This window comes from Ursus arctos, unplaced genomic scaffold (genome assembly GCF_023065955.2).
Source record: "Ursus arctos isolate Adak ecotype North America unplaced genomic scaffold, UrsArc2.0 scaffold_13, whole genome shotgun sequence".
In the NCBI taxonomy this organism is placed as follows: Eukaryota; Metazoa; Chordata; class Mammalia; order Carnivora; family Ursidae; genus Ursus; species Ursus arctos.
Genome location: NW_026622797.1, coordinates 30,708,632 through 30,723,311, shown reverse-complemented (window position 1 = coordinate 30,723,311; position 14,680 = coordinate 30,708,632). Strand labels below are relative to the sequence as shown.

General features: G+C 38.9%; 1 long non-coding RNA gene across 3 annotated transcripts in view; it reads left to right on the top strand.

Moving 5' to 3' along the window:
• LOC113259452 (uncharacterized) overlaps window positions 1-14,680 on the top strand; it is a 351,228-nt gene that overhangs the window by 268,729 nt on the left and 67,819 nt on the right. The window contains exon 6 of one of the 3 annotated variants that reach the window (XR_003317597.4): window positions 1,871-4,098. The exons of the other annotated variants lie outside the window; for them this stretch is intronic. This is a non-coding gene — a long non-coding RNA (uncharacterized LOC113259452). Of the gene's footprint in view, window positions 1-1,870; window positions 4,099-14,680 lie in introns of those variants that run through there. 3 annotated transcript variants of the gene reach the window in all.

Below are 14,680 nucleotides of genomic sequence, written 5' to 3'. Positions count from 1 at the left end.
GACTGACACATACATCCAAATATAGGCAAATATATTTAATCTAAAGGTTTTCATTAGCATGATCTGAGATTTGCCTTTGCTGCTCAATAGAAGGTGTCAAAGTGTCAAAGAGATGGAAAAGATCTTTGAGATTAATTAATCCAACCCCTCTTTCCATATGAAACATGCCTTGCTTGTTACCCAATGATTCATAACCACTCAACAAAAGGCTTACTATGGGAAATCTCTTGAATATTTTCATAAATTTGCCTATCAATCCCCAGCTCTTTTGAAAACATTTATTTTAAGCAATGGGCCCAAGTAACCTGTTAATAATTACAATGAGAAATTCATTCTGATACTTACACATGGTGAGACCAATGAGAAAATACTTCTAATTGGGTGGAAGGAAAACATGTTATTAAGTATCAACAATATAAGCGTCACCATTATAATCATCTGATTCTAGGTACATTTTTATCTGGTCATGTTTTCAAATGAATAAGCCAAAAGCGAATACTTGCTTCATGGCATATGTTCTAAGCCCTAAACTTGGTGTCTTGAAGAATACAAAAGAAACGGGAAGCAATTCTTGCTCTCAAAGATCTGGTGGAAGTGAAGGTATTGCAATGTATTCGTGAATAGGAGAGCAGAATGATATGTAATAGAGTGCCTGATGGCACAGCACCTAGCCACAGGAAATCAGGGTGAGAGAGAGATCAAGGGCAGTTGGGGAAAACCTTACAGAAGAGGTGGGATTTGAGCTTGACTATGGTTACAAAGGGAAGGCTTTTGTTTTTTTACTCCATTTAGCGTGGTCCTCAGCATGGAGAACCTCCTGAGCAGGAATTAGCATTAAAGAACTATTTCTGACCACTTCACTGAATGAAATGGCCAGGAAGGGAATAATGTGGCTTTTACAGACCACACACCTACTAGTCATTCATTGGATCTTCTGGTCCCTCCATGGCAGTGTTTCACTTACAAGTTTTGTTTTATAAGTCTAAATACAATATCTGGTGGAAAGAAATGTAGGTCTGGAAACACCGATAAAACAGTGAAGTAAAAACATATGACTTCTTCAACTGTAGCATTTCGTAGTGGTTTGGTCCCTATATCCTGAGTGTACTTTTCAGGTTTTCTCATATTAAGTCTTTCATCGGTAGTTAGCATTTAAAAAAATTAATGTTTTGCCATTTATTGATGATGTGACAACAGGAACAGTAAGACCAAATTCACAGAACAGAAGGTCTTGCCTAAAGTTTGTTCAGCAGGAAAGCATCATGTGTAAGGGAAAGTGCTGGCTGCTCCATCATATGAAAATATTTATAAAATTATGCCACTCGTGCATAGTTACAAGTTAGCACACTCCCCATTCCACCCAACAAATTTTCACACTTTTTTCAGATATATCCTATCAGTAGTTTACCCAAAGGCAGATTGCAATCATCACTTTTTATGAAATGAAAAGATACATAATTTAGCTGGAACCAAGGTTAATTATAATATATATATTCATAGTATATACACACATTCATGTACATATATATGATAGCATATAAGTCTATTTATAGTGTATACTCACATACTTGCACACACACTTTTTCCTGAAATGTAAGGATTTACTTGAACACATGAAAAACCTTTTTGTTATAGAATTCACCATTAAAGCACGTATGTTTTTACACCCAAGTGATGGTTTCAGGGTTCAGAAGAAATCTTCTAATTGAGTTGGTATTTGGAAGTTTGTGTGCCTCTATGAGCATTTATATTACCTATAGACCAAGTCTATGGCATACAGTTAACTGTTGCATTAGTGATCTACTGGTGTGTGAAAGATTATCCTGAAACACATGACTTAAACCAACAATAATTATTTATTATCTCTCAGTTTCTGTAGGTCACGAGTTTGTACAGAGAAAACAGATACAGCATGTTTCCATTCTACAATGTTGGGGACTTCAACTGGAAGACCAAAAGCTATGAGTAGAATAATTTGGGGGTCTCTTTCACGCACATGTCTGATGCTTGCTGCTGGTGTTGGCCATTAGCTCAGTTAGAGCTATCGGCCAGAATGTCAACACATGATCCTTCCATGTTGCCTGGTTTTACATGAATGGAGACTGGGCTCCCAGGGCAAGTGACCTGAGAGAAAAAGCCAGGCAGAAGCCACATCCTTTTTATGACCTAACCTCCAGTAGTCACAGAGCATCATTTCCACAAACTACATTGATTGGGACCTTTACAAGCCTCTGCCTCGATTCAAGGGATACAGTCATAAGTACAGGTCAGAGTTACTTCTCGTTGAGGAGGAAAGAGGAGCTAGTTCTCTGAAAGGGCTCTCTGAGTTCTTCTGAGGTCATGAGTAATGTTCTATTTTTGAATGGGGACAGAGGGATCATGTGAGTGTTATCCCTGCAACTCTTCTCAACCCCCTCAAAACACACCTTATCATCCCCATCCAAGGAATCACCATTGTTCTAAAAGTTTAACCTTTGCTGTATGTCATAACAGACTATGTACCCTCCAGACCCTGCCCAGCTCATCAGTTTTATCTTTCACTTTCTACCCTATACCTGATTTTTATTGCATACCAATGTTTCAATTGTTAAAAAAAAAAAAAAAAGTAGGGCCATACCAGTTATCATTAGAAGTCGGTTATGATTAGAAGTCGGTGACCCAAAAACTGTTCCATTTTGGACTGGTCTATATTAACACTTGGTCTTCTGTATCTGAACTGCCCATTTGTGTATTTGGCTTTTGTTGTTGTTACTGTGCTTCTTGGCATTCCTTTGTCTATTCCTTGAGAGTAAGGCCGTGAAAACAATTCCTGAAATGATGCTGATTCGTCAAGTCTCTCCTGGAAGCTGAAGAGGAAAAATGTGTTTTGCACATTTGAAAAGCTGGAAATAGCTATTCAGGCTCTGGGTTTATTCAAACCACTGATTTCTAATTTGTAAAATTCTTCACATGGTGTTGGACATAGAAAGCTCTACTAAAATTTTTGAAGGTGTTTACCTCTCTGAATTACGTATCTGTTTTTGGTCATTTCCTTGAAGGGCACGTCTAGTTAGCATGGCTGGTGCTTGACATTCCCCTTAGTAAAAGACACATCCCTGAGCTGACTTTTCTGTCAGAACATATTCTTTATGTGCTAGTCTGTCAGCAAGTATTTGGTGTGCAATTCTTGCCAGGCAACATGCTGGGTCCCTGGTAGCCCATGGTCAACAAGATTTCCATTGTTGTGGCCACTATGAATTGCTAGTCTAGTGATTATGAAGGAAGCTTTGGTTTTGTTGTATTTAAATTTTAAAACAGATTATTTGACTATTGTCTTGAAAATATATGAAAGGATGAATTCCTTTACAACTTACTTATACTTTCCTAGTGATAGTGTATCTGATCCACTGGCAAATATAGAACAGTATCAACTGAAAAGGAAGGTCAGAGAATAAAAGAAAAACAACATGAAAAAAACCACTATGAGCTTATTAATAAAAAGGCATAAACGATCATGGCTAATCTGTTAGGCAGCCATTCTTCCATATGCTAAAAATTGCAGTTCATGTAATGAGAGCAGTTCAATGGCAGGGTCATGTACTCTGTATTTTTTGGTATGATGTACATTTCAAACTGGATGTTTGGCTTCCTGATTTTTGGGAAATTGTTATTTTTTTACCTACATAGAGTAAACATAGCATTTAATAAGAATTTAATAAGCATTTAATAAGAAAACATAGCTATGTTTACTCTATGTAGGTAAAAAAATAACATTGATAAAGTATCAATGCTTTTGGTAGGTAAAAAAATAACATTGATAAAGTATCAATGCTTTTGATGCCAAAAGGGACTAGTGAGCTGGTTATAAAATGACTACAGATATTTATAGTTGCAAAGATGATAAAATCTATGCTGCAGGATTTTTATATTTATACTACGGGAGACGCAAAATGTCTGTGTGTCAGTTGTACAAGCAAATAAAATAATTTAAATAATTTTCACGTATGATTCTTCTTTCCCAGCCACAAACAATACTGTTTCTCCTACTTCCAAATGCTCTTCCAGTCAGGAAGACAATGATAGTCCATAAGCAATCCTAAATGTATTTGCTCATTATTTCTTTTCTGGGATTGTTGCAAAATAAATGAAATCTACTAAGTTTTGGAAATACATGTGGTTCTCAAGAAATGTTCCCTGAGGTAAAAACAACAGTAAAACTGAATGAAAATCTTCTTACAAATCACTACTTGACTGGTTTTTCTCTCCTATAAAAACAAAACTTGTAGAAAATTGACCTGAATTCAGTATTTAAGTCATTTTTCATATAGAGATAGCATTCCAAGTAACCTTGAAGCAATTTGGAACATATTTCTCCTGCAATTAATTTTCCTAAGAGTTCTGTGGAAATTTTAACCTTCTTAAATTGAGATATATACCACAGTTTATTTCTAATTATCTATTTATATGCCTGTATGTGTATGTGTGTATATATGTGTGTGTGTATGTATGTACAGTATTTATTTATAAAAGAACAAGGCAGATCTGAGAGAGGAAAATGGACCATTTATTTTGCCGTCTCTATTTCTAAATACTATGAAAACATCCTCCTTTGCTGCCTATTCAAACATTGACAAATTACTTAGCAACAAGAGCATATATTTGGGGTATATTTTTTTAGTCACCACATCAGTGTCAGGGATAAGAAATATTATCAGGTATGTACCTTCCAAAAATACCACATTATCAGAAAAAATAAAATCGCACCAAGTAGGTCAACCATTCATTAAAGTCTGGGGTAACAGCAGTCAAGAAAAAGTAGGTCTGGCACAGCGTAGAGAAAAGCACTTTGTCTGCAGAAGAATGAACACTAAAATTTGGTATGGAAGAGGAAATTGCTTCCTCTTCAAGGATTTTTTAATCTTTAAGTATTCATTCATTCAACAAATATTTATTGAGTGTCCACATAAAAGACATCAAGGCTGTGGGTAGGGGAAATGGAGAGGTCTTCAATGGGTATAAAGTTTCAGTTATGCAAGATGAGTACATTCTAGAAATCTACTGTACAACATAGTGCCTGTAGTTAATAGTACGGGATTGTGCACTGCAAAATTTGTTTACAGAATAGATCTCATAACAAGTGTTCTTACCACAAAAACAAAACAAAACGAAAACACACAAAAACGAAAGAATGCAAGGAAACTTCAGGAAGTGATGGCTATGTCTATTATCTTGATTGTGGTGATGTCATGGGGGTTTGCACATGTCCAAACTCATCAAATTGTCCACATTAAATATTTATAGTTCTTTGTATATCAATTATACCTCAATAACACTGCTAAAAAAAATTAAGAAAGAAAAAAAAACACTGTTCTAGGCATTCAGGATGTAGCAGTAACAAACAAGTCTGCACGGATCTTACTTTCTAGAAGAGGAGACAGAAAATAAACATCATAGAGTATCAGTTAGTGATAGCCTATAACTGCAGGTGACATATCTTTAGTTTAAAGTTTATCAACATTATCATCACATACATCCACATTAAGTGGGGTGATCACCATAAAATAATTTTGTTCAACACTCATAGGAATAATCAGTAGGCCAAACACTATGCAAAGTAAGTTAAAGACGCTATCTCTGCACTCTGGAAGCTGTCTGATGCAGATGAAATTGGCACAAGCCAACAATGGAACATCTAACAGTTACACAAAGTTAATTTCTAATCAGCAGTTGATATTATGGAATACGGGGTTACAATTATAGAAGGAATAGGAAGTGATGTGTAGATGGCCTGTCTTGTTTCATGGGTGGTAAAACTGACTTCAAATTTTCACCAAAAAAGGATCAGACTTTCATTTAATTCAGGGAATTGCCACAATATTTTCCCCTTAATCAATTACTCTAGAAATGGTGAGGTAACCCTTTGACACTTCCTGTTGCAGCAGAGCTAGAGGTTAACATGAAGCGGGTAGACTCCTTCCTAGGATGGAGGCATCATCTCCAGGAGATTCCTTATTTTCTCATCAGTGTCATCTTGGTTGCAAAGAAAGCTCCAGCATGCAGACAGAGAATCACAAAAATCAAAAACAGCAAACCAAGTATAGCTGGGTCTCATGTGAACTGAATGTGAGGACTGGAAACCCTAACCCTTCCTAACCACAGCCATTAATCCGTGTTCCGCATGAGGACCTTGTAAAATCAGACGATAACAATAGGTGGTCTTCTTATTTTTTCCTGTGAAATAATAAAATTGACACATTACATCTCTATTTGGGCTGAGTCTTTGGTACCAGGTGATGTGATAGGATCCCAGTCAGACAACAGATTCCTGTCCTTGGGTCACATGTCAGTGTAAGCTCCAGCCAGTGATAGTAGTGTGTCCTGTGGTCTATGTTGCTGCAGCTCAATGCTCTGAGTGAGGGAGTGTCTGAGGATGAGGAAGTGAGTAGGAGAGAAAATGAAAAATGTGAGGATCCACATTAAATGAAAATATGTTCCTGGAATTGACTACAGAATAACACACTGAATTATCAGATTAATTAGCTATCCCACAGTAGATCTCAGGATCTCAAGGTGTTAAGAGAGAGAACAGGTAAATTTAGTTGGAGGGAAGCAGAATAAAAGAGAGAAGGGGAAAATTAAATAAGCTATCCAATCCAAGAGGTTGTGTTCACGTGGCATGCAAATGTATAATTCTTTGGGCATATACAGATAGCAGGCGACTGGGCCCCCGGTAGGAGGAGGAGGGACTTGCTCTGATGGAGTGTGGTTATGAAAGTGGGGTCAATAGTAAAAACCACGTTTTCCTCTTTCTTAATTTTGCTAGAGGCCAGAGCTCTATGTTTGACATGAAATGGCAAATTTTCAGTTTTCATCTGGATGCTTAACAACATAGATACCGTCTTGATGTCCATGGAAAAAGATGAAAGCCTAAAATGCAGACGCCAGCAAAATCCTTCCTAGACTGAAGGAAGAGTAAACTATACTAACAGGAATGAGCTGAACACATCTCCCCAAGCCACATGGTCCCTTCTGGACATACTCAAAGACTCAACTCCTTGTCTCCTACAGGAAGGGGAGATCATGTCTGCCTGTAAACCTTACTTACCATGCACTCTACAAGACCCCGTTCCTTCCCAGAGGGTCCAGCTCTGTGCTAAAAAGCACAAGGAAAAGCACATGGTTTGGAAAGAAAAGTTGTTGATGTCTCTTTTCCCCAAAGGTACTTCAAGCAGTAAATGAACACACACAATCTGTGTTTATTTTCTTTTAAATATATTTTTGAAAATATTATGTGATCCAAAATATGTGTTTTCAATTTTGCTTGCCATTCCCTGGCCATGAGTGATGTATTTTATCCATATTCATAACCATGCACAAACTTTCTATTCATAGCTCACTGCAGTATAAACTCTGGCGGCAGGGAGGAATTTCCTTGTGGCCCACATATGGTAATCCTTTACCAGAGGCCTGGCTCCAAATCAATGTTTGCATTCCTCCGATGGCTCAGGTTAAATGTAAAGGAGTGAGGTATTTAGGTCTTCCTTCAAAAGATTAACTGCATTTACATGTCCAGGGAGGATAGGACAGTGTGTTCATAAGCTCTTGCTAGCTTCAGGAATGTCTAACCTGATTTCCTGTCATAAATATTACATTTAGAAAAAAAAAACACATTAGAAATATGCCTGTTCAAACTCGGTGCAGACCCTTCTAATACCAGCTCCCTGTGGCAGCAGGAAACCAGCACCACAGTTCCCAGTGCCCAACACCAGGAGGTCATGGGCATCCCCACTGTCCTCCTCTTCATCCTCAGTGTGAGGAAAGCCATTCCCCCTGGGGTTCCTTCTGGGTGGTAGAGGTAGAATTGTGGGTGGTAGCCCAGTGTGTGTGCACAGCTTGGAGAGGAGACATGTTTACTAAGGGATGACTTCAAAGCTGTCTCATAGAGGAAGTATCTGTCCCCATCTCCACCCCTGTTCCAGAGAACAGGGTTTTTGTTTCAGGTAGGAATCTTGGTTGGATCTCCTTCCTCTGAGTGACTATGGCCAGTCTCTTTCCTCTGCACTTTGATGAGGTGACACCAGCTAATCACAGGTTCTTCCTGGTGCCCAGCCTTGGAGGGAACCAGGCAATGCGTGCCTGTGGGCTGCTATCTGAGATGATCTGGCCTTTGGAAGTGAGTGAAGTTTCCTCTTAGGTTCAAACAGTGAGTCCAGGGCATTTCACTTTTCAGAGTTCTTCCCTCAGTCACATCTTCCCACTTGGCATTCGTTCCTAGGGCTGCCAGTGAACTGAAACTGAGAGGCTATGAAAATATACACAGGAAAGAGAGGTAAAGGAAGGGCATGGGCTGCTCTGCTGGGGCTCCAGTCATAACTTTCTCTGGTTACTTGTTCTTGATTTTCCTTACTTGGCAGTTTCGCTCCAAAAGAGATATCCTCCTTCTTCCCTTGATTTGTCTTTGTTGGGAATGTAGGGTCAGTTTGGGGGAGGAAGCAAAGGGATGTATTTAAATCCAAAAGGAAGTAGTCACCGAGTGTTCCTTCTTTCTGATGGGTGGCATTCCTCTGAGGGAAAACAGGAGCAGAGTTTGGGTGTTGTTATCGTACATTTCCCAGATGCAGTCCTCAGATTTCCCGCAGTGCAACTCAGGAAGACCCTGTTTTTACTATTAAACTTGGATTCATTCATGCAGAGTTGTTGCAATCACTAATATGACTTTTTTTCAAACTGACTGGCATAAAGTTAATAACATAGACCAAGACCAGCTGTGTCAACAGAGGCCAAGAAATTATCGAATGGCCAGTTCATTGATGATATTTATAATTCTTGTATAGATAATGTGTCAGTAATTATCATAAACAACTGGTAGTGAAAGGTTGACCTACATTCTGCATATACCAAAGACAGCTACATTAAGAACTTGGCTATGTGTCTCTTTCCAGAACAAGTCTATATTCTGCTTCACTCATCAACTATATATTCAATTATGTATCTAAGAAAGGATTAATGAACACCTGCATTTTCTGGAAACTGTGTGATACCCAGGGGGATACAAGATAGAGCTTTCTTCTTTAGCAGATAATGAGCAAACATTAAATATAATTAAATATAATTTTGAAGATGAATAAGCCAACAATTATGATATAATGCTATAAATATAATTTTGGAGATGTGTTTAAGGTGTTATAGAAGCAACAGGTATATATCTACGTCATATTGGGAAGTGGGATGTCAGGAAAAATTTCTTTGTAGAAGAGAACTTTAGCTGACTCCTGATGGACAAGATTTACCAGGCCAGGATAGGGGCTTGTTTTAGCCTGTACAAAGGCATGACTATGGAAGAATATTAGGAATTGAAGAATCCATACTTTGCTAAGATTGGAATGTAGTATGCACTTTGGGGAAGTTAAGTGGAAGAATCAGGGAGGGGAGTGGTTCATGAAAACTTTGATGCCATTCCACCCAGTTTGCAATTATCCTGACATCATTACCTTCCTGGGAAAGACAATGCAAGATTTTATCAGGAGAATTATCTACAGTTATTATTTTAGAAAGATCATTCTGACAGTAACATTGAGGACTAATTAAGAAGAAGAGAAAGGCAAGACTAGTCTTAAGGAAGTTATTAATTAGCTACAGAAATCAGGTTTCAGAGGAAACGAACTCTAGAGTTCTGAAGGGGAAATACCCTATAAAGTTCAGTGCCCAGTTCAGGGGAAGAGTCGGTACGTGAGGGAGGGAAATGTCAAAAATTGTAAAAGGTGGGAAATTTTACCCTACTTGCAAGATAACAATTTAACCTGCCATAGTTTCATGGATGTTGATAACAGATACAAGTATCCAGGGTCAGAGACGACGAGAGTCTATTACTCATAACAATAGAAGTAGCCTGAGTATTTGCATTTTCATGCCAGTTTCTTGAGCCTCCATGTCTATAGGGCCACACAAAGAAGGGCCAGATGACATCTGCACACACAGTAGAATGCATTATAAGGAAAGAACTCTGAGTTCAGGGAACCCAAAATTTTTTTCATGAGCATTAAGCATGCCTGCCCTTTCCTCTAGAGGGAGACACCACTACCCGTGTCTTCCACATCTATAAGCATATTTGCACTTTCCTCCAGAGAGAGACATTGCTTCTATCTTTTAAGGCTCTTCACTCTACAAACATCCTTGTTGAGATCATACAGAACAATGGGCACTCGCCTTGCTTGACTTGCCGAAATGCAAGAAACCCATGGAGAACTATCTTACAACAGGCAACTCCCCAAGGAAAAGGAGAAACTAGAATGACTTCCAGTTCTGTGGCATGAGCAACTAGGTGAAGGAACAATAGTAGAAACAGGAGGAGAGTGTTTGGTTTTACATATGTATCAAAGCCAAAATGGGAGAGTAAAATGAATCTTCAGTATCACAAGATAGACATATCAAATCATGTATGATAATGGTTAACCTCTAAGTTCATATAGAGTTTAGAGTTCTTATCCCAACATTTCAGTGATGAGCCTCCTTAACTAGTATAGTCCTCTCTGGAAGAAATTCAGAACGGCTGCCAAGTTTGAACCAATGTCCAACTTGCATATTTTGATATGATCCCTGTCCTTCTGGCTTTCTAAGAAGAATCAGTGATATTAAGAGAAAGCATTGCAAGAGCAGAATTAGCACCACATGCATCATTCAATCTTTGACACACATCCTTTCTGAAACTTCCCTAGACCAAAGATAGGAACAATTGTATAAAGACTGTCATCATTCATATCGTATTCTCCAAGCTAAGAGAAAGACCACTGAACGACCAGACTATTGTTTGGGAGACTGTCATACATCTATTCCCAGGCCCACCATAGCACTAAGTTGTAATTCTTTGGTTACAGTAGTTCATCTCTTCCAATAAACCATAAGTTTCTTGAAACTAGGGAGTGTCTTATTCCTCTTTATATTTTCCCCATACCCTATCTTCAGTCTGATTATGCTATATAAATCAGAAATGAGAAGTCAGTTTATTTAAAGTTTAACTTTTGCATTTTAGAAACTCTTTTGTCCTCCATACCATATAACTTGGATTCTAACCAATAAGTCAAATTATCTTCAAAATTTAAGTAGAATGGCTCAAGCAGTTTCTACAAGCAAGATTCAGAAAATCTTGTTATGTGCCATGAATTTTTATTCTTGGATGAACATAATCCCCACAGTCACTCTAATCCATATTCTCCTTTCTAAGTTCATTAACACCTTTGGCTACTTGATGGAACAATAAGTTGCTTTGTTTATAAAAAAAAAAAAAGTGACATCACTGTACTAATCTACAGATTAAGTATAAAATTTTAGTTTCTCTGAATATAACAGCCCAATTAGCATTTGTCTTGCTGTTAGCCTTTTTAGAGATACAATCTACTTACAAGTGTTCATGTTTTGCAGTTTCTATAGTTTGCCTCGGCCCCAAGGCTTATGTCACTAAAACCATTACCACATTATGAAGTGATTTTGGTATACACAGAGAACAATCGGTAGCTTTGTATAGCACCATTGACTTACATCTGAAAAATTCAAGGTCTAGAGTTTTGCCGTTGAGTGAAATGCTAATAATAAAATTTGACAGGAAAGGAGGAGAGTTTTTAGATATCTGTTGAGCAGGGTTATGGAGACTTACAAGATTTTGTTAAATCTTTCTTTGTTAAATACTTCTTCCCTAAAGGGTTCAATTATTGTGTTAGTTTCTGAGAGCAGCTGTAGCAAAGTACCACAAACTTAATGGCTTAAACAACAGAAATTTATTGTCTCACAGTTCTGGAGGCTGGAAGTTCAAGATCAAGGTGTCAGCTAGGCTGCTTCTTTTTGAGGGCTGACAAGGAGACTCTGTCCCGTGCCTCACTTCTCTTCCAGTGGTTTGTTGGAAATCTTTGACCTTCATTGGCACTTCACCCAGACCTCTGCCTTGATGTTCACATAGGGTTCTCCCTGTGTGTGTGTATCTACCATCAAATTTCCTCTTCTTATAAGGACACCAGTCATATTGGATAAGGACCCACCCTTATCACCCCATTTTAACTTGATTACCTCTATAGAAACTCCATCTTCAAATAAGGTCACATTATGAGGTAGCAGGAATTAGGACTTCAACGTATGAAATTTGAGGAGATACCATTCAACCCATAACAGCTAAGAATACCCAAATCCCCATTTTAACAGACAATCCTCTCTTTATGCCCTTGGCTCTCTTCTCAGAAGCTACAAACTCTTGGGGTGCCTGGTGGCACAGCGGTTAAGTGTCTGCCTTTGGCTCAGGGCGTGATCCTGGCGTTCTGGGATCGAGCCCCACATCAGGCTCCTCCTCTATGAGCCTGCTTTTTCCTCTCCCATTCCCCCTGCTTGTGTTTCTTCTCTTGCTGGCTGTCTTTCTCTCTGTCGAATAAATAAATAAAATCTTTAAAAAAAAAAAAAAGAAGCTACAAACTCTTTCAATGACACACATTAGCCAACAAGGAACAAATAACATTTCAATGAATTTGCTTGATTGGAAAACAATTTACTTCTCAGTTTTTGTTTTGTTTTGTTTTTTAATTTCAGACCTTGGGCACAATTTTTTCAACATAAGCAAGAAACAAAATTCTGATAGAAGTGAAATCATAGTTCGATGTGCTTCACCACTCCCAACTTCCATCCAGAATTTCAAACATCAAGTAAAGATACTAAATTATGTGCTTAATTATGTGCCAACATGCCTAGGACTGTTTTGAGCATATACCAGACACTTGATAAATATCAGTTAATTTTCTTTAAATATATCAGTTATAAATTCTAGGCTTACGAAATAATGCATTTCTTTACTATCTACAAATCAAGCTAATTCCCTTACAGAGTCTTTATCCGTTGGGTCAGAAGGAAATCCCATACCAATGGGATTCTAATGTTTTAGCACTGACATATCTTGTTGAACTCTCCCCATCTCCTCTGTCCAGGGACAGCTCTTTTTAGTTCAAAAGGAAATTCCTTCTTATCTCATTCTTATCCAAACCACTTCCTCTGGCCTTAAAACTTAACGAAACAATAGACTTTATGCCACAATAGACTTTATACTTGGAGCCTAACTTATTAGCAATTAGAAACCTTATTCTCCTTTCCCTTAGGACAAATAGATTTTAATATTTAAATCTTCCCAGAAACTGAAAAGAAATATTTGTATTTTGGTCGTCTAGTAAATTAAAGAAAGGGAAGAAGACAAGGGGATTATGTTGATATAATAAAATTCACATCTAGGCTAGACTAGACTAAAACTCCTTTGAGGACAAGAGTCAGACCTATTGAACCCAATTCTCCATGGACAGTGAGCTGCTGAATGCACAGAAGCAGTTCTCTACTGCCACCAACAGAGGGAAAGCCCTCAGCTATTCTGAGGGGAAAAGTGGGGCAGTGTATTTGAGTTCAAAAGATAGACATTTTGGGGGTGCCTTGGTGGCTCAGTCGGTTAAGCGTCTGCCTTCAGCTCAAGTCATGATCCCAGGACCTGGGAATCCAGTCCCACATCGGGCTCCCTGCTCAGCGGGGAGTCTGCTTCTCCTTCTCCCTCTGCTGCTCCCCCTGCTTGTGCTCAGTCTCTCTCTTTCTCTCTCTCTCTCAAATAAATAAATACAATCTTAAAAAATATATACATTTTTGAGTAAGAAGACCCATGTTCAAATTCCAGTTTTTGCTGTTTCACCCATTTTTGAGCCTTGGTTTCTGCAACTATGAAGTGAAGATAAAAGCTTTCAAGATTTTTATGAGATTTAGAGATAATTTATCTCAACTGCTTAGTACCTAAACCTACTTTACGGGTAGCTGTGCTATTTATTACTATTATTCTTTTGTTGTCACTATTGTTTTACATTCCCAACAAATCATGGAGTTTGGCAGATAGTTGCTATTCAATGAAAGGTTAGCTATGGAAAGCTGAAGCTTCCTCATGCTTTCTATCGGATAGTATGGGCCGACTTTAAAGTGTTTCACCACTAAGACACTGTGGTAGATAGAATAATGTCCCCCCCCCCCCAGGATGTCCAGTTTCCAATCCCCAGAACTTGTGACTATCTTACCTTATATGGCAAAAGAGGACTTTGCCGATGTAATTCAGCTAAGGATCTTGAGATGGGGAGCTTCTCCCGTTAGACCCAGTATAATCACAAGAATCCTTATAAGAGGGAGCAAGAGGGTCAAAGTCAGAGAGAGGAGACACATCTCCCCAGAGGCTGGGGAGATGCGTGCAAAATGGAAGTCGGCGCTGTCACAGAATACCGCAGACCGGGTGGCTTGAGAAGCAGCAACGTAGAAATCTGATATCCCAGGAGGGACCTCACTCGGGGGGAGAAAGACCAGGCGCCGTTGCCGCAGGTAGGAGGTCGTGGCCACAGCCCGCTGCTAGTTTCCCAGGCATCGCGCGGGAGAAGCTTGCCCTGTGGGCAGTGGTTCTACATCTGCACTCCGTGGGCCGTTTTCATCCTCGAATCCTTTTGCTTTTATTGAATTCGATTTTACCTGGCATGGTTTGGCATCATGGGAAACCGCAGGTGAAGTGGAAAGAAGAGATGTTGTTCCAGAGCACAGGGGACAAGAGGCAAGAGAGCCAGACGATTACTGGATGATAGAAGGGGTGGGAGAGTAGCCACCAGGACGAGCGAAAGCTGCGTGTGGGCACTTGGTTGGTTAGAGAGCTCTGCGGGAAAGA